The sequence below is a fragment of the Panthera tigris genome, chromosome A3 (genome assembly GCF_018350195.1).
Source record: "Panthera tigris isolate Pti1 chromosome A3, P.tigris_Pti1_mat1.1, whole genome shotgun sequence".
NCBI lineage: Eukaryota > Metazoa > Chordata > Mammalia > Carnivora > Felidae > Panthera > Panthera tigris.
The window spans coordinates 32,557,139-32,581,759 of NC_056662.1; the positions used below are offsets into that span (position 1 = coordinate 32,557,139).

At 39.0% G+C, this 24,621-nt stretch overlaps 1 long non-coding RNA gene across 1 annotated transcript; it reads left to right on the top strand.

Annotated features, from left to right (window-relative positions):
- The first annotated feature begins 4,541 nt into the window (after positions 1 to 4,541).
- On the top strand, positions 4,542 to 24,458 carry LOC122236988. The gene is made up of 4 exons (XR_006215179.1): positions 4,542 to 4,711; positions 15,342 to 15,419; positions 16,920 to 16,987; positions 24,373 to 24,458. It is a non-coding gene; the product is annotated as an uncharacterized LOC122236988 (long non-coding RNA).
- The last annotated feature ends 163 nt before the right edge of the window (positions 24,459 to 24,621 follow it).

Sequence of the window (24,621 nt, forward strand, 5' to 3'; positions counted from 1 at the left end):
TGATACCACACTCAGCTGAGAAGGTTGAGTTCAATAAGAAGTCAACTATCACTGTTAGGGAACATGGCCTTTGAGAAGGATGAGCTCCAAATCCAAACAGTTGTCCACATTTCAACTCACACTCATGAAAGAGAGTTTTCATTCAATACAGGAAAGTAAGGATTTCCTTTGTGAGCCCACTGACCCCCTGGACATGGTTCCTGAATTATCTTTCTTAAGAACTAAGCTTCTTTCTTTTAGTGGCTCTGATCACCTGAATCAACCAGTTTTAACCAAATTTGAAAATCCATTGTCTCTCAGTGTAAGGCCCACTTCTCTCTTGGCCTCCATTAGTAACCAACATTGGCACCAATTATTCTTACTTACGCTCACTGATAAGGAGGAGGACCAGGGAGCCATTCCCTCATTGCTGGTCATACCTTGACCTTCCTTGATAATAGTCTCAAATTTGGAAGCCTCGTGGAAGGTGGGGGATAATGGTATCCTGGGTCAGAAGATTCTGTTAGACGAAGTCTACCTTTGACTGCAGGGTGTTCTAAGACCAAACAGGAGTGAGGAAGAAGAAAGTCCCATCTCTTGAAGTTCTCTTTCTCTCTCTGTCTCTCTTTGTCTCTCTCTCTCTCTCTCCCTCTCTCCCTCTCCCTCTCCCTCTCCCTCTCCCTCTCCCTCTCCCTCTCCCTCTCCCTCTCCCTCTCCCTCTTCCTCTCCCTCTTCTCTCTCTCTTTTTCCTGACACAAATCCAGTTATTCAGTTGCTGCCCACATCCAGCTGGCACACCATGCACTACAGTTGAATTTGGTCCATGCTCCAACACTTTCTCTGTGAGCTGCACTACAATTGCTTCTGCTTCTCTGGTTAAAGAAGGTTCCTGTCTCCCCTTGCTGGATCTATACTGCTTGCCTCTCATTGATAGAGTCTGACTTCAGCCTGTGTGTTGCTTCCACCCCACTCAGCCAGTTCTGTTCTGTCCTTTGTCAGATACACCTTTCTACCATGGGACTGACTTCCTTTTGGCCCCAAGAGTCTGCTAGCTTGGTAGGTACTAGTCATAAGAACAAAAGCAGAGACCCTCTTTTGGATCTCCGTGGCATAGTCATAAGCAAGGACCCCACAACATCAGTAGAGGAATTGTATCCATTCAGCTGTTCAAAACAAAGGTTTCAATTCTGAATCTTCTTTCCCCAGCTGATAACCAGTCTGTCACGGCAACTTGGGAGGGTGGGGGTGGCAAGGCATGGAAGAAAGGGAGGGGAGTACAGAGCGGCAAGCTTATTAACCTTTCCAAGAGGCTTGTGATTCAAGCTTGTGGAGCTTAACATTTTTTTTTCTCTCCCAATTATTTTAATGATGCTGCAGAAAGTTCTAACTTCTGTGCTGAGACTGTGTTGCTGCCACGGTCTGGGCTGATCACATGGTAACATTCCGACCGAGGCTGGGTCACCCCGTAAGGAAAATCAGCTTGGGAAAACCACTCCTCCCGCTGAGTGCAGTGCTCTCTCTCTCTCTCTCTCTCTCTCTCTCTCTCTTGCTCTCTCTGTGGGCAGGGTAGGGGGGAGCCTCTTTTTTAAGACCTTTGAAGCTTAAATCTCAGATGTGAGCTTTGCCTCAGAGTTTATTAGTTATTTTTTATCCCCATTCACCACCCCCCTCAAAAAAGTTTATGTTCACTCAGAATGGCAATTATTTGACTCTAATTCAAACCATTTTTGTGTCATTTAGATCCAGGCACATTGCTTGATCTCAATAATAAGGGAACGTACCAAATATTTTTGTTTCTAAAGGAACTATAGTCATATAAGCCAGTTTATCAATCATGCTTTTTTTTTCCTTTCACAGTCTTAATGTATTCCTCATTTCATTTGAGCAAGAAAATTAAGCCTATAACATAAACTTAAAAGCCAACTACTGTAGTCTGTACTTTGAACCCAGATACAAAAGCAAACATTCCTTCCTATTAGGTTCAGATCAAGATGTATTGATTTAGGAGGTTAACTAATACTTAGCAGGAGGCTGATTAGTGGCTGGAAATGTGGGAGAAAGAAGGCAGGGGAGGTAGAAGAGGAAGTGACTTCTTGTATATGCATATACACACTTTATCTGGAGGCACTGCTAATTTTCAGTAACTCTCCATGAATGTCATCATGGCTGTGGGGATTGCAAAGACAGAGAACATCTTTCTGCAAGGCCACCCTCCCTTCCCGTTTAACAGTAGCAACTAGATACTGCTGGGGATTAGAGATCCATTCTAGTCTGGATGTCACCTAAGAATTTGTAATTTTTTAACCTTTTACTGGCATATCACCTACAGAGGAAGAAGTGCACTTACTATAAGTGTACAGTTTGGTGAATTTTAACAAACTTAACACACCTGTGTGATAAGCATCCAGATTATGAAATGAAACATCAGAAGCACCTTAGAAGCTACACAGCCACCCAGTCACTATCTCCCCAAAGAAAATCTAAGTTCTAATATCATAGATAAACTTTTTTTTGAAATTTCTATGAGTGGAATCCCATGGAATGTATTTTTTTATATCTGGCTTATTTCATTCAATATTATATTTGAGAGGTTCATCCTTGTTTTTGTGTGTAGTGGTAGTCTACCGTCTTTGCTATTCATATTCTATTGTGTGAGTACACCAAAAATTACAAAATTTTGAGGGGTGTTAGGGTAAATTCCTGTCAGGCTATTATGAATAGTACCATACATTCTGATATATATCTTTTTGTGAACATATGTACACATTTTTTCTGGGTTTATTCCTAGGACAGGAATTGCTGTGTATAGGCTGTGCATGAGTTTTAGTAGAAAATACCAGTTTTGCAGTGTCTGTAACCAATGGATATTTTTGTGTGAGAGTTCTAGTTGCTCCTCATTCTTGTCAGTATTTGATATTTCCGTGTTTATTTTAGTTCTTCTGGAGGGTATGTGGTGATAATCACATTGTCAACTTACTGTGAATGTCCCACGCCCATTAATTTTCATTTCCTATCATCCTTAAGCTCACAAGAACTAACCTGGCCATCAAGTCTTCCCTCTACAGAGACTACATTTTCTATACTGATATCCCCACATCACTTCCTCCACTCACCCATGTGGACTTTTCCTTTTGTTGAGCTTTTGTTGAACTTACGCATGGAGCCACCCCTTTTATACTTTTTTTAAAAATAAAATTTAATTAATTAATTTACATCCAAGTTAGTTAGCATATAGTGCTATAATGATTTCAGGAGTAGGTTCCAGTGATTCATCCCTTCTGTATAATACCTAGTGCTCATCCCAATAAGTGTCCTCCCTAATGCTCCTTACCCATTTAGTCCATCCCCCCACCCACAACCCCTCTGGCAACCCTCAGTTTGTTCCCTGTATTTAAGAGTCTCTTATGTTTTGTTCCCCTCCTTGTTTCTATATTATTTTCATTTCCCTTCCCCATATGTTCATCTGTTTTGTCCATCTTAAAGTCCTCATATGAGTGAAGTCATATATTTGTCTTTTTCTGACTGGCTAATTTCACTTAGCATAATACCCTCCAGTTCCACCCATGTAGTTGCAAATGGCAAGATTTCATTCTTTTTGATTGCTGAGTAATACTCCATTACGTGTGTGTATCCATTGTATATATGGAATATAGATACAGATATATAGATGTAGATGTAGATGTAGATATAGATATAGATATAGATACAGATATAGATATAGATATACACACACCATATCTTCTTTATCCATTCATCTGCCAGTGGACATTTGGGCTCTTTCCATACTTTGGCTATTGTTGATAGCGCTGCTATAAACATTGGGGCACATGTGCCCCTTCGAAACAGCATACCTGTATCCCTTGGATAAATACCTAGTAGTGCAATTGCTGGGTCGTAGGGTAGTTCTATCTTTAATTTTTTGAGAAACTGCCATATTGTTTTCCAGAGTGGCTATACCAGTTTGTATTCCCACCAACAGTGCAAAAGAGATCCTCTTTCTCCGCATCCTCACCAACATCTGTTGTTGTCTGAGTTGTTAATGTTAGCCATTCTGACAGGTGTGAGGTGGTATCTCATTGTGGTTTTAATCCATTTATACTTGATTAGCCCCTGAGTAGTATTATGCTCCAAGTGTTTCTCCTGTGCTATTCTATCTTCCCAACTGAAGGCTTAGTCTGTTGAAGATAGAGTCCAGCTCAGCAGGCCATGGGGACCCACACAAACCCACCAGGCTGAGTTCAGATGGATGTGGGCTATGCCCCAATTAGACTGGACTTTGCACTTTTTGCTCTATCATTATCATGCCCATGGGATTTAGCCTAGATGCCTGACATTGATTAAAACCACTGAAGTGTCAAGGAGCCTGGGTGGCTCAGTCTGCTAAGTATCTGACCTCAGCTCAGGTTATGATCTCACAATTCATGGGGTCAGGCTCCACATCGAACTCTATGCTGACAGCCTGGAGCCTGGAACCTACTTTGGATTCTGTGTCTCCTATCTCTCTGCCCACCCATCCCCCTCAAAATAAATAAACATTAAAAAAAAAACACTGAAGACTCAAGAAGTTAAATAGGGCAGGAAGATGAGTAATGTAAAATAAGTTATGATTTGGAACCTCAGTTCCCACATATACAGAGGGAGAAGAATAGAGTTGTAAGGAGAGTTCAACAAGGAAACATATCAAAGTATCTGGCCTGCTGTAGGTGATGGGAAAGTCCATTTCTTTGTCAAGGTATCAATCTCTCAGTCTTGTAAGAGGGTGAAACTCAAACGGCTTTGTACACCTTTAGTTTGGTCTGGGATTGCTCAATCCTTTTTTTTCCCCCAGCCTCTCTGAAATCAAGCAGTATCCTAAATTAGGTGATGACTTTTGACATAACTGATTTTTTTTTTGAAAAAAAAAATTAAGGAGAATTTCTTTTCTGAAGTCTAACTTGGTCCCTTGATAGCAAAACCTTCTTTGAGCCAAGGCAAATGGAGAGCTTTCTATGTAATGCCCATCTTTCTATCTGCTCAGGCCACTATGTCTAGAGGGAGATACCTTAAGTGCAGATGATACAAGTGGCATCCAACTCTGCTCTTAGGTATGTGGTTAAAGTTCAGGCGTCTCTGCTTCCAAAAGGGCTCTTAGAAAAGGGAATGAGGGAAAAGATTGGTTCTAGGTCTTTTTGTTCTTCCCTGGAGGTTTTCAGCAGCCCTTCTCCATGGGCAGGCAAGCTCTGGAGTCACATACTAACTTTGCCCTGTTATACTGACTCAGGGCTTGGAATGGTGGCCTCTATTTTTCTTCTTGAACACTACTGCTCTGTGCCAGGGTGGGTTGGTGTGGCCAAAACTAATTTGGCAGGTCATTCATTTGTTTCCTCTGATAGTGCTACACTGAAGGCAGGGTTACAAAACACTTTCCAGCTGGCTGGACTTCTGATAAGAGTATCTCAAAAAGGTTCCATGGCCTTTAGTTACATTTAGTGGTCAAGGTTTTCATAGGCTTACCTTTCTCTCTCCTTTTTAATTTCCAGCCAATTTCAGTAGAACCATGTTATAATAGAGCTCAATGTATTACATAGAATTTTTAATACCAAAGGTCAAACTATCAAGTGGGGATCTTGGATGTTAATCCTGTAACCAAATTTGTGTATAAAGTGATTTCCATGTAGATGCTTTTTTGTTTGTTTGTTTGTTTTGTTTTGTTTTGCCCCTGGTTGATGACGAATGGGAATGTTAGAAGGAGAGACATGGAAAATGAATTTCATGACTTGTCCATTGATGTAATCATGTACCAAGAGGAAGCAATATTATTATCTCTGTTTTACAGAGATGAGAAAAAAAAAAAACAGAGCGGCTTAATATCTTGTTCAAGGTCACATAGTCTTTTGAAATTGGGATCAGAATCTTGGGTTTATTTAGCTCCAAAGCCTGAACTCTGTCTTCTCTCTTTTCTCCTCTCCACCTAGAATAAATGCCACTTTGACACAAACCTTTCAGTATTAGAGTTACGTATGACTTAAGAGGTCCACTCAAGCCCTATTATGTATAGGCATTCCCTCTATAAGGTCCACAGAAGCTCATTGAGCTTCTGGTGACCTACAATAATGAATACCTCATTCCTCCACAGAGCAACTAATGGCTATTTTGGATGACTCTTCCTCTTATTCAGACAAAATTCACTTCCTTGAGACTTCCGCCCAGTGCCACACTGGAGCAAGTTGATACTTACTCACACCAGCTCAAGAGCTGACTGTGCACATCTGTTCCTAACTTCATACTTAGTGACCTCAAGATGAAACCTTGAAATCATCTATAGGTGGTTTACAGCACAGAGATTTGCCAAAAGTTACAAGTCAAGCCATATCCTCCTACCTCCCATACTAAGAGCCCAAATGATAAGCATTTATCAGCATACCACCACTTCTCCCCTCTGGGGTTGATTCCACCCTTTGTCCTTCTAAAGGAAAAGTCCAAATCTTATTTCACAACAGCCCCTCAGAGATTTTGGGACAGTTCTTTTGTCCACTCTGTCTCTGTCTGATAGATTCAGAGAGACCTGAGTTTGAGTCTTAAGTGGATCGCTAAGTTGCTAAGGAACCATGAACAAATTAGCTAATCATTCTAAGTTTCAATTTCCCTGTATGCAAAATAGGCATGATAAAAACCATATCTTACCTCTAGGGTAAATGTGAAACTTAAATGAGACAATGAATATAGAATACACTGCCTGATTTACAGAAAGGTCTCAATTAACTTTGTTATCCGAATGATCATTGTTCATAATGTCATAAGCATTTAAAGAGTTACTCAGGACTTCTAGCAAATGAAATTATACCTGTCAGGATCCCATTAGGAGCAGATAACCCATACAAAGTGTTTGATTCCAGAGAGTTTAATGTCCAGACCATGTGCAGAAGAGTGATGTACTTAGATAGTTGAGGGAACTGTTAAGGTTTAATGAGATGTCCAGGATCTACCAAAGGAAGAGATTGTTCCCACCCCATTTCTGATGGCACAAGGGAAGGGAGTAGTAATGCCAAGAGGGGCTGCTACCTAGGCAGCACAGGTACAGGAACATACTCCCAAACATGAGACCCAGCAGGAAAAGGCAGGGGAATAAATACTGTGACTTCATCTCTCTCCTGCCCTCCAACCTCCTGCCAGTACCCTCCCCTCCCAGAAGCCAGAGGACACAAGGGATGGGATGATTCCATCCATAGATATCACCTCATGGGACACAAAGCAGGAGAGAGCAAAGAGGAATATGGATTGAAGGATGGGGTGGAGTGGACATGCATATAAACAGAGAGTAACCAACCAGTATTTGAATTTTCAATCTTATATTCAGTCTTCTGGATCCACCTCTAACTTCTTTTTGCTGTAGAAGATCCAGATGAAGAAATCGTACAAAAACATAGTTGTCAAGAGTGGTGGAAAGATCTCAGTGTGAGGAAGTGTGCTTGCTTCTTGGACTTAATTATGCATTAGATTTGATGTGATCCATTGAAAAAATGTTTAAACCTGGGACTGGCAGAATGCCTATTATCCTGTGATTTTAGAGTGCCCCAAACCCTCCAGGGAGGAAGGTCCCATGTTACCTTATTGACTTATAGTATAGTATCCCATTCATTGGTCTTATCCAGTGCTTGCCTTTATTTTCTTTTCCTTTGAAAATGTGTCTCTTGGTAGATGTCATTGCTGTTTACTGTGCATGTGTGTGTTTCATATTTTAGGGGACTTTAATTGTTCCATTCTAATAGCTTTTCCCTCCCCTTTGAACTACCTCTGTAGTCTATTAAAAAAATCTGCAGGACCTGAAATGTATTAAAGTCCTCAGAGATCTCCAGTACAATGTTTCCATCTGTTTTTTAAAAGAGACATTTTATAGCTCTGGGAGAGCCACTTAAAAACTTCATCTGCTGAAGCAACACATACCCCTGTGTGCTGAGAAGCCTTGACTGACAGGAACAGCTTTCCCTCTCACCTGGATCTCTCTAAACCTTTCTAAACCTGACTCTTCCCTCAGTGCACTGTTTACACAAAGTCCTGTGGTCCTTCACACAGTTCATTAAGGGTAGTGTCAATTAACTCTTAAAGGCTATTTCCAGGAATAATTTCTTATGAAAATGCAAGAGGAGGTTTGGTTGTTCAAATGAAACCCAATGATCTGAGCAGAGAGACTTTTGAGCTGTCTTCTAGGCTACATTTTTTAAAAGGTTTATTCATTTTTTAGAGACAGAGACAGAGCATGAGTGGGGGAGGGGTAGAGAGAGAGGAAGACACAGAATGCCAAGCAGGCTCCGGGCTCTGAGCTGTCAGCACAGAGACCAATGCAGGGCTCAAACCCACGAACTGTGAGATCATGACCTGAGCTGAAGTCAGACACTCAACCAACTGAGCCACCCAGGAGCCCCTAAGCTACATTTTTGATGTTTATTTCCACATGGCTCTCTGCAGAACAATGACAGAAGTAATGACACTTTCCTAACTGATCATATTTGTACCACAGATTGACCACTGTCACACTTACTGTAATTTACACTCTTCTGTAATAAATAAGTCTAATTCAAGGGCACCTGGGTGACTCAGGCAGTTGAGCATCAGACTCTTGATTTTGGTTCAGGTCATGATCTCACAGTTTGTGAGTTTAAGCCACAAGTAGGGCTCTGTGCCTATAGTGCGGAGCCTTCTTGGGATTCACTCTCTCTCCCTCTTTCTCTGCCCCTCCCCTGCTTGTGTGTGTACTCTCAAAATAAATAGTCTAATTCAGGCTAACTCAAGCGCCTACAGCAGCCATGCAGGTAACATATATGAGCGAAATAAAACAGGTATTAGGAAAAACACTCCTTAGCATGCATGGATGCTCTGTGCCTATCTCTGTTTCCTACATTTGATACAGTTGTTTGTACAAGATGCATTTTACTTTTATTCTGTATTAAGAAAAACAGTATTGTAAGTGTAATGATAAATGGCAAGACAGACTGAGGAGACAACAGGAAGTGATGGAGTCTGGAAAACTAGGGAAAACATATCCCAATAGAGGGACACCTCTCTGCTTTGGCCCAGTACACTGATGTTATATGGGAATGAAAAGTTGGTGTTGTCAAATCTTTATCTTTCAAAAAGAATTCCATGTTTTTATGGAAAATTTTTAAATTTTAAATATTGGTAACAAACATGAAAAAATTAAAAAGTATTTTATAATCCATATCTAATCATTTTTAAGCTAGAAATCACCTACTAGCCACCAGACAGCAGCTGCTAGACTTGACGAGTCCGTGAATGAAAGGCCACTGGGCAGAGTTTTACATGGAGTAAGAAGAGGGATGGTTGCTCCAATTTCTTTCCTTCTTTACTTGATAAAAGTACAGAAACTGTGGGGGGGAGCTGGGGGGCTCAGTCAGTTGAGCATCTGACTCATGATTTCGGCTCAGGTCATGATCCCAGGGGTGTGGGATCCAGCCCCGCATTAGGCTCTGTGCTGAGCATGGAGCCTACTTAAACTTCTCTCTCTCTCTCTCTCTCTCTCTCTCTCTCTCTGTCTCCCTCTTCCTCTCTCTCTCTCTCTCAAATTAAAAATTAGAAATTAAAAATAGAAGTATAGAAACTAGCATGTTCTAAAAGCCAGTAAGAAGGTACTCAACTGCTTTCAAGGCAATCCTGACTCCTTGCTGTCTTCTTTCTATCCCCAGAATCACCTCTTCCCCATCACCCCCATGCACAGACACTCTACTCTAACACACACACACACACACACACACACACACACAGTTACACATTCTGCATGGTTATCTAAGACTGTCCTTTTTGGACATCCAGTCTATATTTGGATGGTGTCCCTTCTTGTGCATTTTACAATTAGGGTGTGAAAATATCTCCATAACTATATTGCCAAACTCTAATTTGTCCTTGATTCAAAGTCATCTAAGCACTGCTGTGGAAAACCTCTGGCTCATGTGATCTATTAGCATTTCCCATGTGCCTCTTTGCTAGCACTATAAGTTGATTGCCAATTTGTCAGCACTCACTTAGATCTCAATGAGAACAACACAATGTGTACTAAACACTATGGAGAATGTTAGGATTGCACAATTCATTGATCTGGTAAGAAAATTCATCTAAATTATTGTTTATTATTGTGTGGATAAAGGCTCCCCAAACACAGGATCAACATGGAGAACTGGGGATGCCAGAAAACATCCTTCAAGGCTTTAAGACATTTCAGAGCAACCCTGTGGCTCCTGCTTGGAGGAGGGGCATTTCACAACCTTACGGTATCTGAGTGCATTACAGAAATGGGATAACTTGAAGTTAGGCCAGGGTCAAGGGAAGAAGAAAACTCCTCCAAAGGCAGCCTTCCCCTGAACTTAGCTCTCTTCTGGTGCAGCCCACTTACAGCTCACGAGCCAGTCTGCTGCCTCTGTCTCTTCTTCTACCTCTGCACTGTCTGCTTGGTTCTGACATTGGCTTGCTGGCTGGATTCACATCCTCTGGCTTTCTGAAATGGTCTGTGCCCTGTTTGCTGCATCTGCTTTCCTCAGGTTCTGCTGTCAGTGTTTCCAACAAGAGTGCATTAACTTTGAACCCTTGACTCCTTTGCTAAGAGGATGCTGTCCTTGGCAGCATAGAGCCAATTTCCCACCCCCTCCAAGACCATCTACCTCATGGAAGGATACACAAGTTCCTTCCCCTGACAACAACCCCTCTTGCCAGATGCCATGCCTTGGAAACCCTGCCTTATTTAAACCTGAACATCACCCATTGTTTGCACTGAGTTTCGTTGGCTGACTACTTGTTCACAGGACATACCAGAGTCACAGCATTGGAATTATTATTTTACGTCTTTCCCTCTAGTTTAAAAAGGAGATTTAAAAAAACTGGTTCCATAATGAACAGAAAGCATGACGTTATTGACCTGAAAATAAAAAGGCAAATGCTTATTAAGGCGTGTTGGTCACTATGTGTTAGAGGACAGGAATTCCTGGTGATGCAATCTGCCTCATCCAGAAACTGAGCACAGAAAACCTTTTCATATGTGCTAAGTCTGCAGCTGCAATAAAGCCTCCGTGCAAACAGTCAGCTCTGACTGCAAGTCTAGCTTTTCTACTGAGGTTCACATCCCTGGGGGTGCAGTGGCATTTCCTGATGGAACCTGGCACCAAAATTCTATATCCAGTCCCCCAAATTGATACCATGGAAGTAAATTAATGGTTTATGGGGAAGGATTTCTACTAGTTGTGGTGGCCCCGAGATCAGTAAAAATGTTACTTGAGGAAGAGAATCATCAATGTTAAAGATTATCTATTAAATCATAATAGTGAGAGTAGCTTTTATAATGGATAATGAGCTTTTATGCACCACATGCCATGCATGAGTTTGACATACTGCCCATTTGGTATGACAAAACAGAATGTGTAGTGAAAAGCCCATAGGGAGGTGAATTAAAGAGAATTTGATTGCATCTGAGCAGATAATTCCCTCTCTTGAGCAACTCAACTCTCATGTCCTCTAAGTAAGCAATTACAGTTACTCCTATGTATATCATAAATGCAGCTCAGCTCAGGAAAATAAAAATCAGCATAAGTGTCATAACATCCTGCACTATATAACTAGTGCAGTTTTTCTACAAAACATCAGGTCAATAAAACACTGCTACTCCTATATAGTTTAGGTCAGAAACAAACAAAAACACTGCTTATGGGTATTTGTGAGGGTCCAGTCAGGAAAACTGGAATTACTCCAGGTGTTTCAAACAGAAGAGATTTAATAGAGGGACTTGACAGAGATGTGAAGTAGGGAAGGAGCCCTATGGAGGATGGTGAGGCAATCCAGAGATTAGTAACAGCAAGAAATAGATACCACCCCTAAGGTTAGCAGAAGGAATGTGGTTAGCAAGACCAGAATCTGCGTGCATCTGTTGGAAACTACAACCAGGCTGAGGTCTCCTCCATGAATGTTGAAATCATAGAGGAGATGATATGGTCTGAAGCGGAGAGAGTAGGGGAGAAATATCCTGGCTTCTCCCATATTCCATCCCCAGATCTTCCATCAGAGTCTTCCTTTGGCTGAATCTACCAGGAAGCCATGGTGCAAGAGGGCCTGGGAAATGTAGTTTCCACAGCACAATGTGGGAAGTATTGCAGACCAGCAAATGACTAGCACATTTGGCATCTCTGAAGGCATGTATATTTGTATATTTGCATTAGCTAATTGACCTATAAGTGGATGTTAACAAGCAACTTTTAGCTTCTTTTTTTTTTTTCATTTATTTTCAGCTGAAAACTGGGTGAAAGAAAACCACGGATGATCAGGCTATGATGTGTTTGCCAGTAATTTACCCTGTGAGATATGTAGTTCGGTCTCTCTGTACCAATATATCTTCATTTTTCCTTAAATGTTCTTTGCTGCCTCCCCTGCTTCTTTTTATTTTAGCTTTGGGATTATCCAGTAAACAGGAATGATGATTTCATTCATTTTTATAACCTAATCCCTCACAGGGTGAGGCAAACTGTGGAGTGGGGGAGTACATGTTGGTAACTATTTTAGACTTGTAAATTTTATAAGTTCAAATATCTTACTCAACGCTAGAACATGAGTAGGAAAATGCCTGGTTCAATGATGTAAACACAGCAAACATCATGCTAGAATGAAAGAAGGGAAATAGAAGCAAAAGAGTTTTTTCAGGAGCATCCCTGCTTTTCAGACATTAACTTTTTTTTTTTTTTTTTTGTCTGAATTGCTCATGTACATCAGAGCTTAAACAACCTTTTTACTTGTGGTGATGGGGATCTGTTCTCTGAAATATAAAATGCAGGATGATTTTGAACTGTATTAAGTGCAATCTGCTTGTAAACTTGTGAGGCACATCTAAAAGGACATGTATGTTTTATTTAACAAATACTTCCATAATGTGCCTTATTTGCCAGCACTAATCTAAGCTACTAATACATTTGACCATTTAAACAACTGCAAAAGGTGCAGATAAGACCACAGGTGGTATGTAGCAAACTACTTTTTATCCTTATTTTATAAATTAGGAAACTGAAGCACAGAAGGATTAAGGTTACTATGCAGCTGGTAGTTGGTAGAGTGAGGATTTGAACCCATGTAGTTTAGCTCTAGAGTCTGTGTTTTTAACCAGTAAGCTATGACATCATCTTCAATGTGGCAGCCTTGGGATAGAATCATTCCTTGTCTACTCAGGGCTCCACAAGTGAATGGAGTTGGTGCTACCTGGCCTTTTGTGTTTTGGCCTCAGTTGTCACCTAGTGTAACTTCCTCTGTAATCTCTTGGTCAAAGCAGTGGCAGTCCCACTCAAATCCAGGAGTGTGACAGGGATGTCAAAGTTTCAAACAATTTGCAGCAATGCTTTGAAGCCATGAAGCAGCAATAACCACAATATATGATACCCAGATATACCCAAAATACCAGCAGCAATAACCACAATATATGATACCCAGAATGGTGGGTTGGTTTTTATTTGCTGAAATGACCTTATGGTTTCCTTTATTTGGTATTCATTTATCTACAGCAGGAAATGGAAGGAAATGGAGTCTTTCCTTAAGGCAGATCTCTGTTCCAAGTAGTATTCTTCTAACGCCTCCCTTAGCTCTGACAGCCTTCTAAATGGCATCGGACAAGACTTCCACCGACTCAAGTTTCATTGATGTAGTTGTACCCAAATAGAAAATGTTCTGTTGCCTATATTCAAAACACATTGCTAAGCCAATTTTCTTTAAATTCTCCTGAATTTCCTCCCCTGGGAGGATTATACAACTGCCAAGTTTGAATTTTAAACTTTCAGATACTTTTGAGTAATACTCAGTGAACAGGGGGAAAAAAGTATTTTGGTAAGGTGGTGTGTGTGTGTGTGTGTGTGTGTTGTCCTCAGAGAAAATTGCAGGTTTTCTACTTCAACTTAACTGTAAAATGCTGAACTAATTTAGCTCAAATCTTTTGGATACAAGTTCAATTTATGGGGCCAGTGACTATCAAAAAATTTAAGCTGAAAAATATTGGAAAACCACTCAACTCACCAGAATTCTGGTTTTGATTAAAATCTGAGTTTGTGACCAATGTTGCTTTTAAAAAAATAGCTCTGGTGAATGCCACAATTAGAGTATTCAATGACATTTCTTTATGATGTGTCCTGAGGGAACAATTTGATTGGTATATAGGGAAAAATTTCAAAAGAGGAACATTTCCTTCTGTGCCATGGTCTAAGACAGGAGTTCCACATGCAGACAGGCAAATATTGGAGTGATCGGGCTGGTTCCTCTGTCATGCCTTCATGGCCAAGGTTAATTCTAATTACATGGCTGGTGGCCAAATTTGTCCTTTTCTCTCTCACCAATGCATAAATAGACAAAAGATGGCCTACTGCAACATAACTGCCCTCTGGTAATATTTTCTGTGACTACTTCTAAATGTGTAAACAAATAATGTTAAAGGGACTATTGGTGAAATTGTTTTTATTGATTAAGGATGGGCCAGTATGAAATCAAGTCATTTAACCAATTCAGTAAGAACTTGAATAAACGCAATTGTGAGAAGTGCTTTCCAATTAGGTCAACTCTGCAGCTTTCCTAGGGCAACCAAACTTCTTTTAAAGTCCACGTGTATAATATAGAAAGCTTAATACGTCTTGGACTATGGTTTAAGCAGCATAATGTCGGAGTTAAAACCACCATTTCTGGGATTGGACCTCCAATATTTGAAACCTGTTTCTACTACTTGGAGCTGAGTGGCTTTGGACAAAGTACTTTACTACTCTGTCCTTTATATTTTCCCTCTATAAAATGAGGATAACAGAAGTGCACAATTGTTGCCATGAGGATAAAATGAGTCAATCTATGCTCAGTGTTTAGAAGAGTAATTTGTGCATTGTGAGTGCTCAATAAACATGGCTATCGTTTATGCTATTGTCTGATTCTGATATTCTTACCAATTTACCAGTATAACTTCTCTAGCCACCACAACTGGGAAAGTAGGGTAAGTCCTACCTTCAACATAATCATCTGGTGCCCTTGGGAAAGCCATTTACTTTCAATGAACCTTGTGGGATTATCAGGCTGTTCTTTCATGGTGGCATCTGCTTTTAAACCAAGCTAGCTAAAACATGTGAACTTGGGCCCAGTAAATAGTTGATATTCATAGACCAAAGTAAAATGGCAGAGTGAATCCATTCTTTGCTTAAGGAAAAGAATGGATGAGAAAGGGAAAGAAAGAAATATACTTCTAGGAATCAAATAAAGGAAAGGGTGCATTACTCAAATCAACACCTTTGAAATGTGACAGAGTCACAGAGAAACTAGAGACTTTGGTGTCCCCCACATCCAAAATGCACCCCTAATTTCTACTCTACCTCAAACAGATGGAGGAAAGATTGTGAAGGGTCATCTACCTCCAATTTAGAGAGATGTACAATCAGAGGTTATGAAGGCAACCCGAGGTAAGTGTAAATAAACTCGTTCGTAAATAACCTTACAAGTAATTCCAACAAATGGAAAAGAGAAGGGGATTAAAATATATAACACAAGAAAATGTTACATGAATGAAAATTATTTAAATTAACAAGTCTGTTAAATGTGTTATATAATGTGTTCTAGGATAAACTAATAAGTAATGACAAACACAGATACATCCTGCTAAAATTTCAACTTCAAGGATCAAGATGGTTTTCTTTAGAAATACAAGTAGAAAAAACAAGTTGGATATTAGGATGAAAATCAAGCTAGCCTCATACTTCTTTATAGAAATATCTATTGCCAGAAGCAGTGGAGCAATGTCTTCAAGTTATTTGGGAGAGAGATAGGATAAAGGGGGTTGACAATAATGTTAACCTGAGCCAAGAGGGCATATAGATTTAATGCCAACTGAACTACATGCCAAAATTCAAGAACTATAAGTTTTATGAATAAATTACTTCAGATTTGTAAAACACTTAGAACTGTGCCTGATATACAGAAAGCAAAATATAAATGTTAGTTAATTAATTAAATGGGAATGAATTGAATCTCATGAAATCTATGAGTTCCTCTTAATAAAACCTGTATTAAGAGAAGCCCTGATAGGTGGATACACTAAACCTCTTTACACCTAAAACTAAACTTAAGTTAATGTGGGAAATAAGATTTCAGAAAGTCCATATTCGAGTTATTAAAAATTTTTAAATAATAATAAAGCAACAGGAAATCAGGAGGTAAAGAGCACAGTTGAGAAGATGTGTCAGTGTACTAATTTCTCCATTTTTTTCATATGGTGAATCAGTAGATTATACCTAAAGTTGATGAATGAAGATATAGATCTTTTTATTAATTATGTACACAACTAATTTGAAAATATACTCTGGGTCAGGCACTGTTGTAAGTGGTATGAATTTAACTACAAACAAGGCATATCTAATAGGAGGAGATTAGTCCATGCAATTAGATAAGAAAAAAGAAAAAAAAAAAAGAGATGGACAGATCAATGAAAGAGTCCCAAATATAAATGGGATAAAGATGATACATGACACATGACAAAGATGTCATTTCAAACCAGTAATAATAGATGGATAATTTAATAAATGTAATGGGACACTGGCAAGCCAAAGTAAATTCCCAATGAGTCAAAGATTTAAAGAAAAATAATGACTCCATTCAAATATTATAGGAAAACATTAGTGTATTTATGACCTTGGAGTATGAAAAGTCCTTTTGAAGTAAGACATACAGCATGAAAGTCACAAAAGTAAAGATTAATACATTTAATTACAAACATATTTAAAATTTCTATATAGAAAAAATTGCATCATAAAGTCATAAGTCAGCCATCAGATGGAGAAATATTCATAACACATCTCTGACAAAGGACTCATTTCTTTAATATGTAGAGATCCTGCAAAAATTAATAAGAAAAAATTTAGGAGTGAACATAGTATTATGATATTTTTGATTTTCTGCTTTTCAAGTCAGAGAAAAGCAAGCAACCTAGAAAAATGAGTAAAGGATCTGATCAAGAACTGAAATACAATGACCAGTAAGTATAAGATTTCTATCTCATTAAAAATAAAAATAAATGCAAATTAAAATGAGGAACCATATTTACTTTACCACTTAATGTTTGATGACACACAAAGTTGGTGATGATTCTATTGCTGTTAGAATAAATCAGTACACACTTTTTTGAGGGACAGTTCAGCTATCATCTTTAAAATTTTTTTTAAATGCACATATACTGACTCAGAAAATCTATTATTAGAAGTGTACCCTCTGGATATAGTTAAACATTTTTTATACAAATTTATTATTGAGGGATTTTTATAAAAGAAAAAAAAGACTGGAAATATCTAAATGTCCATCCGGAGGGACAAATTCACTTTTAAATACTACCTTTAAAAACAATAAGACATATCTGGGTGGAAAGATCTCTAAGATATATATATATATATATATATATATATATATATATATATATACACACACACACACATATACATATATATATACATATATATATGTATATGTATATATTTAAAAAGCAAAATAACTAGGAAGATGTGGCTATCTGTCCTTTGTGCAAAATATTGCATACAAATATACACATATGCATATGTGCATATGCTAGCAGGCATGTAATATCTTGATTTTCATAAGGTAATATATGTATCTGTTAACCCGGATTACCTTTAGAAAAAGTCATTCTGGGCAGAAAAAAAGGAGGGAGACCTTTATTTTCATTTTGTGTGTTTTTGTACTGTTTAAATTTTTTAACATGTGTGGATTATTGTTTTTGAAGTTAACAGAGGTTATCTGGGTAACAGAATCTTGAGTCATTATAATTTTCTTTCTTTCTTGACTAAAAATATTTCAAAACATCATTTAAAATATAATGTGATATCCTTATTCAGTTTTTAATAGTTTTTAAACTCATGTTAAAATGAAAGTGAATTCCTGAAAATATTCAGATATTTTATAAATGGGAGCAATGCCTCTAGTTTACCATGTGAGGGGTTTCTGGGGGCTAAGCAAAGCTAGCATTTGCCATTTTCGTGTTCCTTCTCTCCTAATTGGCCTTTTTCCTTGCTTCTTCCCTGAACCTACCTTCTCCAAAGTGAGATCTTTAAACTCTATTTAAAAACACATATCCCTGGAGGCTTCCCTGTTGGGTAGAGTTGGAGGAGAGACCATAGAACTCAGAAACAGCATGAAGCACATAGGTTTTCCATGTAACTTAGGTTATAGTTTGAAGTGTTCATTAAAGTGGGATTTAATGGAAGAATTCATTAGTTGTTCGTTTTTTTTAATATATGAAATTTATTGTCAAATTGGTTTCCATACAATACCCAGTGCTCATCCCAAAAGATGCCCTCTTCAATGCCCATCACCTACCCTCACCCTCCCCATCAACCCTCAGTTTGTTCTGTTTTTCGTTTTTAAGGTTAGTCCACCTAACACATTTCAAAAAGAGGTAGACAATTGGAGAAGAGCTCTTACCTTTCAGTTTCTTTTGTGGCTTAATTAAAGCCAAATTAACACAATGGGAGAAGCACCCAGTTGCAACTTTTAATTACTGATGTAGGACATGAAACAAGAGTCAACTGATCTAAAAGTTACTTCCTATGAAAATGAAGGAAGACATGTGGGAATGCAATTCAGACATCTCCCAGTAGCTCCATAATGATAATCACTTAAAATACGTAAATGAAGTAAACTATAGCAAAGGTACTTATACTAAACATAGCCAAATAATTAGCATTCTGTCTGATTCTGATTTGGCACTTTGGATACTGTACTAACTCTCTAGCTAAAGTGAAGCTAAAATTCACTGAATTCAAACTTATTCTGAATTCAAATAACAAATAATTCTCAAATAACCAGAGAACTTGATTCCTTATACTACTTTTATGACAAATGAACAAAAAACAGGTAGAACTAATTTCTTTGCCCTTCCCTTTCTCCATTCCTTCCTCCTTTCCTCCTCCCTTCCTTCTTTGAAACAACCATTCTATAGTGTCTCAAATAGTCATGACAAATATGATACAACTTCTATATATTTTAAAATAGCTGTGCAAGGACTTGGTCATAAACATGATCCTGAGGTTTCCATTATAGGAACCTAACCAAATGTAAAATATTCAAAGACAGATTAAATTGTGTTCAGTGACATTTTCTTATAATTATGTGTAATATATAAGTAAAATGTAAAATTGTATTTTGATTTCATGTTTGAATTGCTACATATGCTAGTTCCATTCATCAGTATATTAAAATTACCAACTCCCTTAAATCCCTATCTTTTCTGTATACATAATAGTTTACTTGTCTAATAAGATGCTAAAACTGTAATTTGCTGAATCAATACCAAGTTAGCAAAAATTAATTGTTAGAAAAGCAGGAGGTCTATTGTCAACATTAATTCTTCAGGCATTTAGTGTAATGATAGCTTAATCATTTTATAGCTTTTTCTGCTCTGGATTACACCAAATATTGTCCATCTGTTAGCTCCTTTTTGTATGTAAATTGGTCTTTTATTAATTAATTGTTCAAACATGAAATTGCACCCTCATAACTTAAAATGATTCCTTTCCCATTGTAAGCAGACTTAGTTTACTCCTTGATATACACTGACTAGCATGCATGAATTTGGGGAAATAATCTTAAGGACGTAATCATTTACAGTTGGGAGTTGAAATTTTGAATTCTAGAAGCCACACGAGTTTTCTCAAGAATTTTCTCCATGTCTATACACTTGTAAATTGAGCAGGTTCCTTCTTCTGCACTATGCTGGTTAATGTCATATAATCCTTTTTCATTCCCTGTGGACCGTTAAGTGCCATCAAATCTTATCTTTTCAATCTCTTATAGCCTTCTCCTTCGCTCCATGTTTCTGCCGAGTTCAAGGACTTCTCATCTCTTGCTTGAATAATTACAACAACCTTTTAATTTGTCCTTCTGCCTCTAATCTGGCACTACTCCAAACCATGATCGTGCTCACTTCTACCAAAGAGATTTTTCTCAAAGTACATCCTATAAGGAAAAGTCCAAATTCCTTTGCCCAGCAAAACGCTGGTACCCCCTGTCCTCTTCTGTCCAGTCACACTAAATTGCCAACCATTCCTTTAATGCATCTTGATGTTTCATGCTTTTCTGCCTTTACCCCTGCTGTTCCTCCTGCCTGGAATCCCCTTCCCCCTTGCCTATCTGCCCAACACCTGCTCAGTTTTCATGATTTGATTTAACTATTATGTCCTCCCAGGAAACCTTCTCTGACCTCCAAGGGAAGGTGGTAACTCTTGGTTCAATTTTTGTACCTTGTGTAAACTTCTGTTTGATGGATTTGTGTAGATTGCAATGTTCATCTTTGTAGCCCCAGAAACTTAGCAGTGCCTGGAAAAGTAAAAGTCGTTAAAGGAACAAATGAAAAAAGTGCGGGAAACAGATCTCCAAAGCCAATGATGTTGTTTCATTCTTGGCAGAGTGCCATTTAAATTCAAGGCCCTTCCGATAGGTAGTATCTCAGGTCACTAGATATTCTACTGAATATCATCCAGTGTGTATTTTGAGTTCCACCAGAAGCTGATTCTAAAACAAGGATTTGAATACCGGTAGGGTAGAGGGAGGTGGAGGAACACAATTAGGGGAATAAAGAAGTGAGGCAAGGAAGGGAAGGCAGCCAATAAAGGATGCATTACCAAGCCCTTATCACTGTAGGTGACTAGAATTTGGGGAATCAGTTCAGATCATGCACCATCCAGGAGCTGTTTTTAATGTACCAGCACTTAAGGCTGTGGACCTGCCTTGCTCTGGAAACTCCTTCTTAGGCATTCTAAGACAAATTAATGTGGTCTGCTTTTCACTTCTCTAAAACTTTTTCTGCAATATCTTCTACACCTTCCTTGGCAATCTCTTCCTTTCTAAATGGGTAAGACTTAGCTCAGAAAACTGCAATCCAATCCCCTAATCCTTTTCCTGAACTCCAGGCTGGTGTCTAATTATCTGCTGTGTACTTCTATGAGCATATTTGACCACACCCAAAAGAACCACGCCCAGCATCTCCCATCTGGCTCCTGTTCACACTCTTTACTGTTAATAGCACCATGGTTTTTTGTCACCCAACCTCTAAAAGCTGCAGATATTGATTCTTCCCCTCCCCAGCCCTACTGTCCATCTCAAGGCCACACCTCTGAGCTCCTTTACAGCTTTCATGTTGGCTTATTATTCATGTGGACTTTAGGCCTCCATTAACACTCCATCACTACTACATGTATAACTACAAGAGGTACTATCTGGTCCCTTTACCTACAGTCCCTCTATTCTCCCTATTCTTCACCACTATATTCTACCAAACGTGAGATGTTAAGGTGTTTTCTTAACATGCATCTCCAGTTCTACCATTCCTCTGGTACAATTATTTCACAGTGATCCATGTATATAGGACAGAGGCCAAAGGCCTTAGAGTAGCAGTCAAGAGTCTTGAGGTCCTGAAGTCGGCTTACCTTTCAAACCTTACTACATTGGATATTCTCTCTTTGTACTCAAGGTCTACTCTGTACCTTGCTCTGGGCCTGAGAAGTTGATTTCTATGGGCTGCATAGAATGAGATTCTCAGCCTCTGCATAGTCCCCTCCACTTGTGTATGATCTGGATCCATGAATATAATGGAATTATTACTCCTCTTACTAGGTTATATTGTATACCAACAGGTGATGGGATTTTTAAAAAAAAATTTTTTAACGTTTATTTATTTTTGAGACAGAGAGAGACAAAGCATGAACAGGGGAGGGGCAGAGAGAGAGGGAGACACAGAATCTGAAACGCGCTCCAGGCTCTGAGCTGTCAGCACAGAGCCCAACGCGGGGCTCGAACTCACGGACCGTGAGATCATGACCTGAGCCGAAGTTGGACGCTTAACTGACTGAGCCACCCAGGCGCCCCTCTGCAGATGTAATTAAGGTCCCTAAGCAATTGAATTTGAGTTAATGAAAAGGGAGACAGGCCTATCCTGGACGGGCCTATAATCAGTTGAGTCTTTTAGAAGAGGGTCTAGTAATCAGAGAGATGTTTTTCTGTTGGAGCTGATGAAAGAAGTGATCATGAGTGAGTTTTTTAGCTGCAAGGAAATGAATTCTGCTGACAGACCCATATGCTTCAAAGAGTACCTTGAGCCTTAAATGAGACTGCAGCCTTGTGAGAACCAGCCAAGCCACACCTGGATTTGTGACCCACCAAAACTGTGAGATAATAAAGGGGCATCAAGCCACCAAGTTTATGGCAACTTGTTACACAGCAATAGAGAACCAATATACCTGTCCTTCTAGTTAAATTAGATCAATGGGATATTTCAACAGATGTTCAGAAAGTAGGAGAAAAGAAAATTTGAGATATTTGTTTTCCCTGCCAGCTCCTCCCCAGAGCTGACCTTGAACCAGAGGTGCCTTACTTCTGCCAAAGGCTGGCTCCTACAACTGCAGCTTTCTCAGGGCCCTGTAATGGTTGCTTCTGGGCCCCCGTAAGCCTTAGGGTTGTGCCTTGGTTTGGCTTCCTAATGTAGGGCCAAGGTGCTTCACTATCTCTTGTCATTTTCCCTCAACTCTGCCCACGCCTTTGTACAATGGCTTCGTTAAACTTCCTTAAAATTTTTTAAATGTATGTTTGTTTATTTACTTATTTATTTATTTATTTATTTATTTATTTTTGAGAGAGAGAGACAGAGAGAGAGAGAGAGAGAGAATGGGTGAAGGGCAGAGAGAGAGGGAGACACAGAATCCAAAACAGGCTTAGGCTCTGAGCTGTCAGCACAGAGCCCTATGCAGCACTTGGGCTCATGAAACTGATATCATGATCTAAGCTGAAGTTGGACACTTAACCAACTGAGCCACCCAGGTGCCCCAAACTTCCTTAAATTTTTTCTTAAAAAATATGCCCTCACTTTCCTGCTGGGACCCTGCCTGAAGAATAGACTTACCTGTAATATTACCGTATCCCCATCCAAGCACACATCCAAATATGAACTACCACCCATACTGCTCAAAACACTACCCTATATTTTCTTAGCTCATGTTTTGGCTTTGGGTTGTTCCTACTGTCTGGAATTGAGACCATTAGCATGGTAGGGGTAGAACATGGCATGGGGGCATAGTAGGGAGAAATACCCAAAGGAACAAAAATGAGAACTCTAGAATAGACTACTCCCTCACTGTGTGACCTTGGAAAAATGGCTTAACCTCCTCAAGCACATTTGCTTCATCTGTAAAATGTGGTAATAACACCCATGAGCAAGGTACTTGTGAGGGTCAGGTGAAATAACAGGTAGAAAGCAGTTAGTGTATGAAATGCAGTAACTAACAACATTGGTGGCCATCTACTGCTGTTAATGCTGACATTCATGAAGACACCTACCATTCCTACAGAAATTCTTGCCCTAAATGTTCCTCTGTCCAACGTCCTCCCTTCTATGAATGTAATGACTCTACATTTCAGAAGTGAAATTGTTCTTTCTCCATTAAACCTACAGCAATTGTTTTTTACTTCTTACAGGTTTTTGTTTTGTTTTGTTTTGTTTTGTTTTGTTTTGTTTTGAGAGAGAGAGGTGCATGTATGAATTAGTCAGGGCAGAGGGAGAGGGAAAGAGAATCTTAAGCAGGCTCCATGCCCAATGGGTAATAGATGTGGGACTCAATCCCACAGCTGTGAAATCATGACCTGAGCTGAAATCAATAGCGAGATGTTCAACCAACTGAGCCACCCAGGTGCCCCTTATTCTTATTCAGATATCTTATATGTATTAATATCTGCAAGTATGTTTGATCTCTTCTGCTGAATTCTAAATGTATTACATGCAGAGACTGTGTATTTTGTATTACCTGGGACTTAAATAAATAGTGCTATGGGCATAATAGTTTCTCAAGGGGCGCCTGGGTGGCTCAGTCAGTTAAGTGTCTGACTTTGGCATGATCTCACAGTTGGTAGGTTTGAGCCCATGTCAGGCTCTGTGCTGACAGCTCAGAGTCTGGAGCCTGCTTCAGATTCTGTGTTTCCTTCTCCCTCTGCCCCTTTCCTGCTCATGCTCTGTCTCTGTCTCTCAATAATAAATAAATGTGAAAAAAATTTCAAAAAATAGCTACTCAATAAATATTTTGAGACTGGATATGTAAAGAGGAATTCTACATTTATTCACAACCTAATTAACACAAGATCAAAATATTTTAGTATCATTGACAAGATAGGAAATATATTGATATATGGTAATAAAATGATATCTAATGGATATCCAATACATTTTTGATACCTACCAAGTACAAAATAACATAAAGCAAATTTAATTTCAGAAGAACCAATGACCTTAATTTGCATGTGTATAGTAATTCAAATTCTGCAACATTTCTTTTGACACATTATCTTCTCATTTATTTTTCACAACAGCTTTGTGAAGAGATCAGCTGCTAATCTCTGCATGTTATTCATGAAAGAGCTGAGACTATGAAAATTTGTTATTGTCTAAGATCAACCCAAGTGCTGACCTTTCTGACAAAATATCCACTGTTGGCAATATGATAAAAGCTGTTAGAGGAAAAAAAAAAAAAAAAGAAAAGAAAGAAAGGCATGCAAAGTCCTATCTCTCAAAATCAGGCCATAATGTTTCGGGCAGAAAGCTGAAAAACACATTTCAAG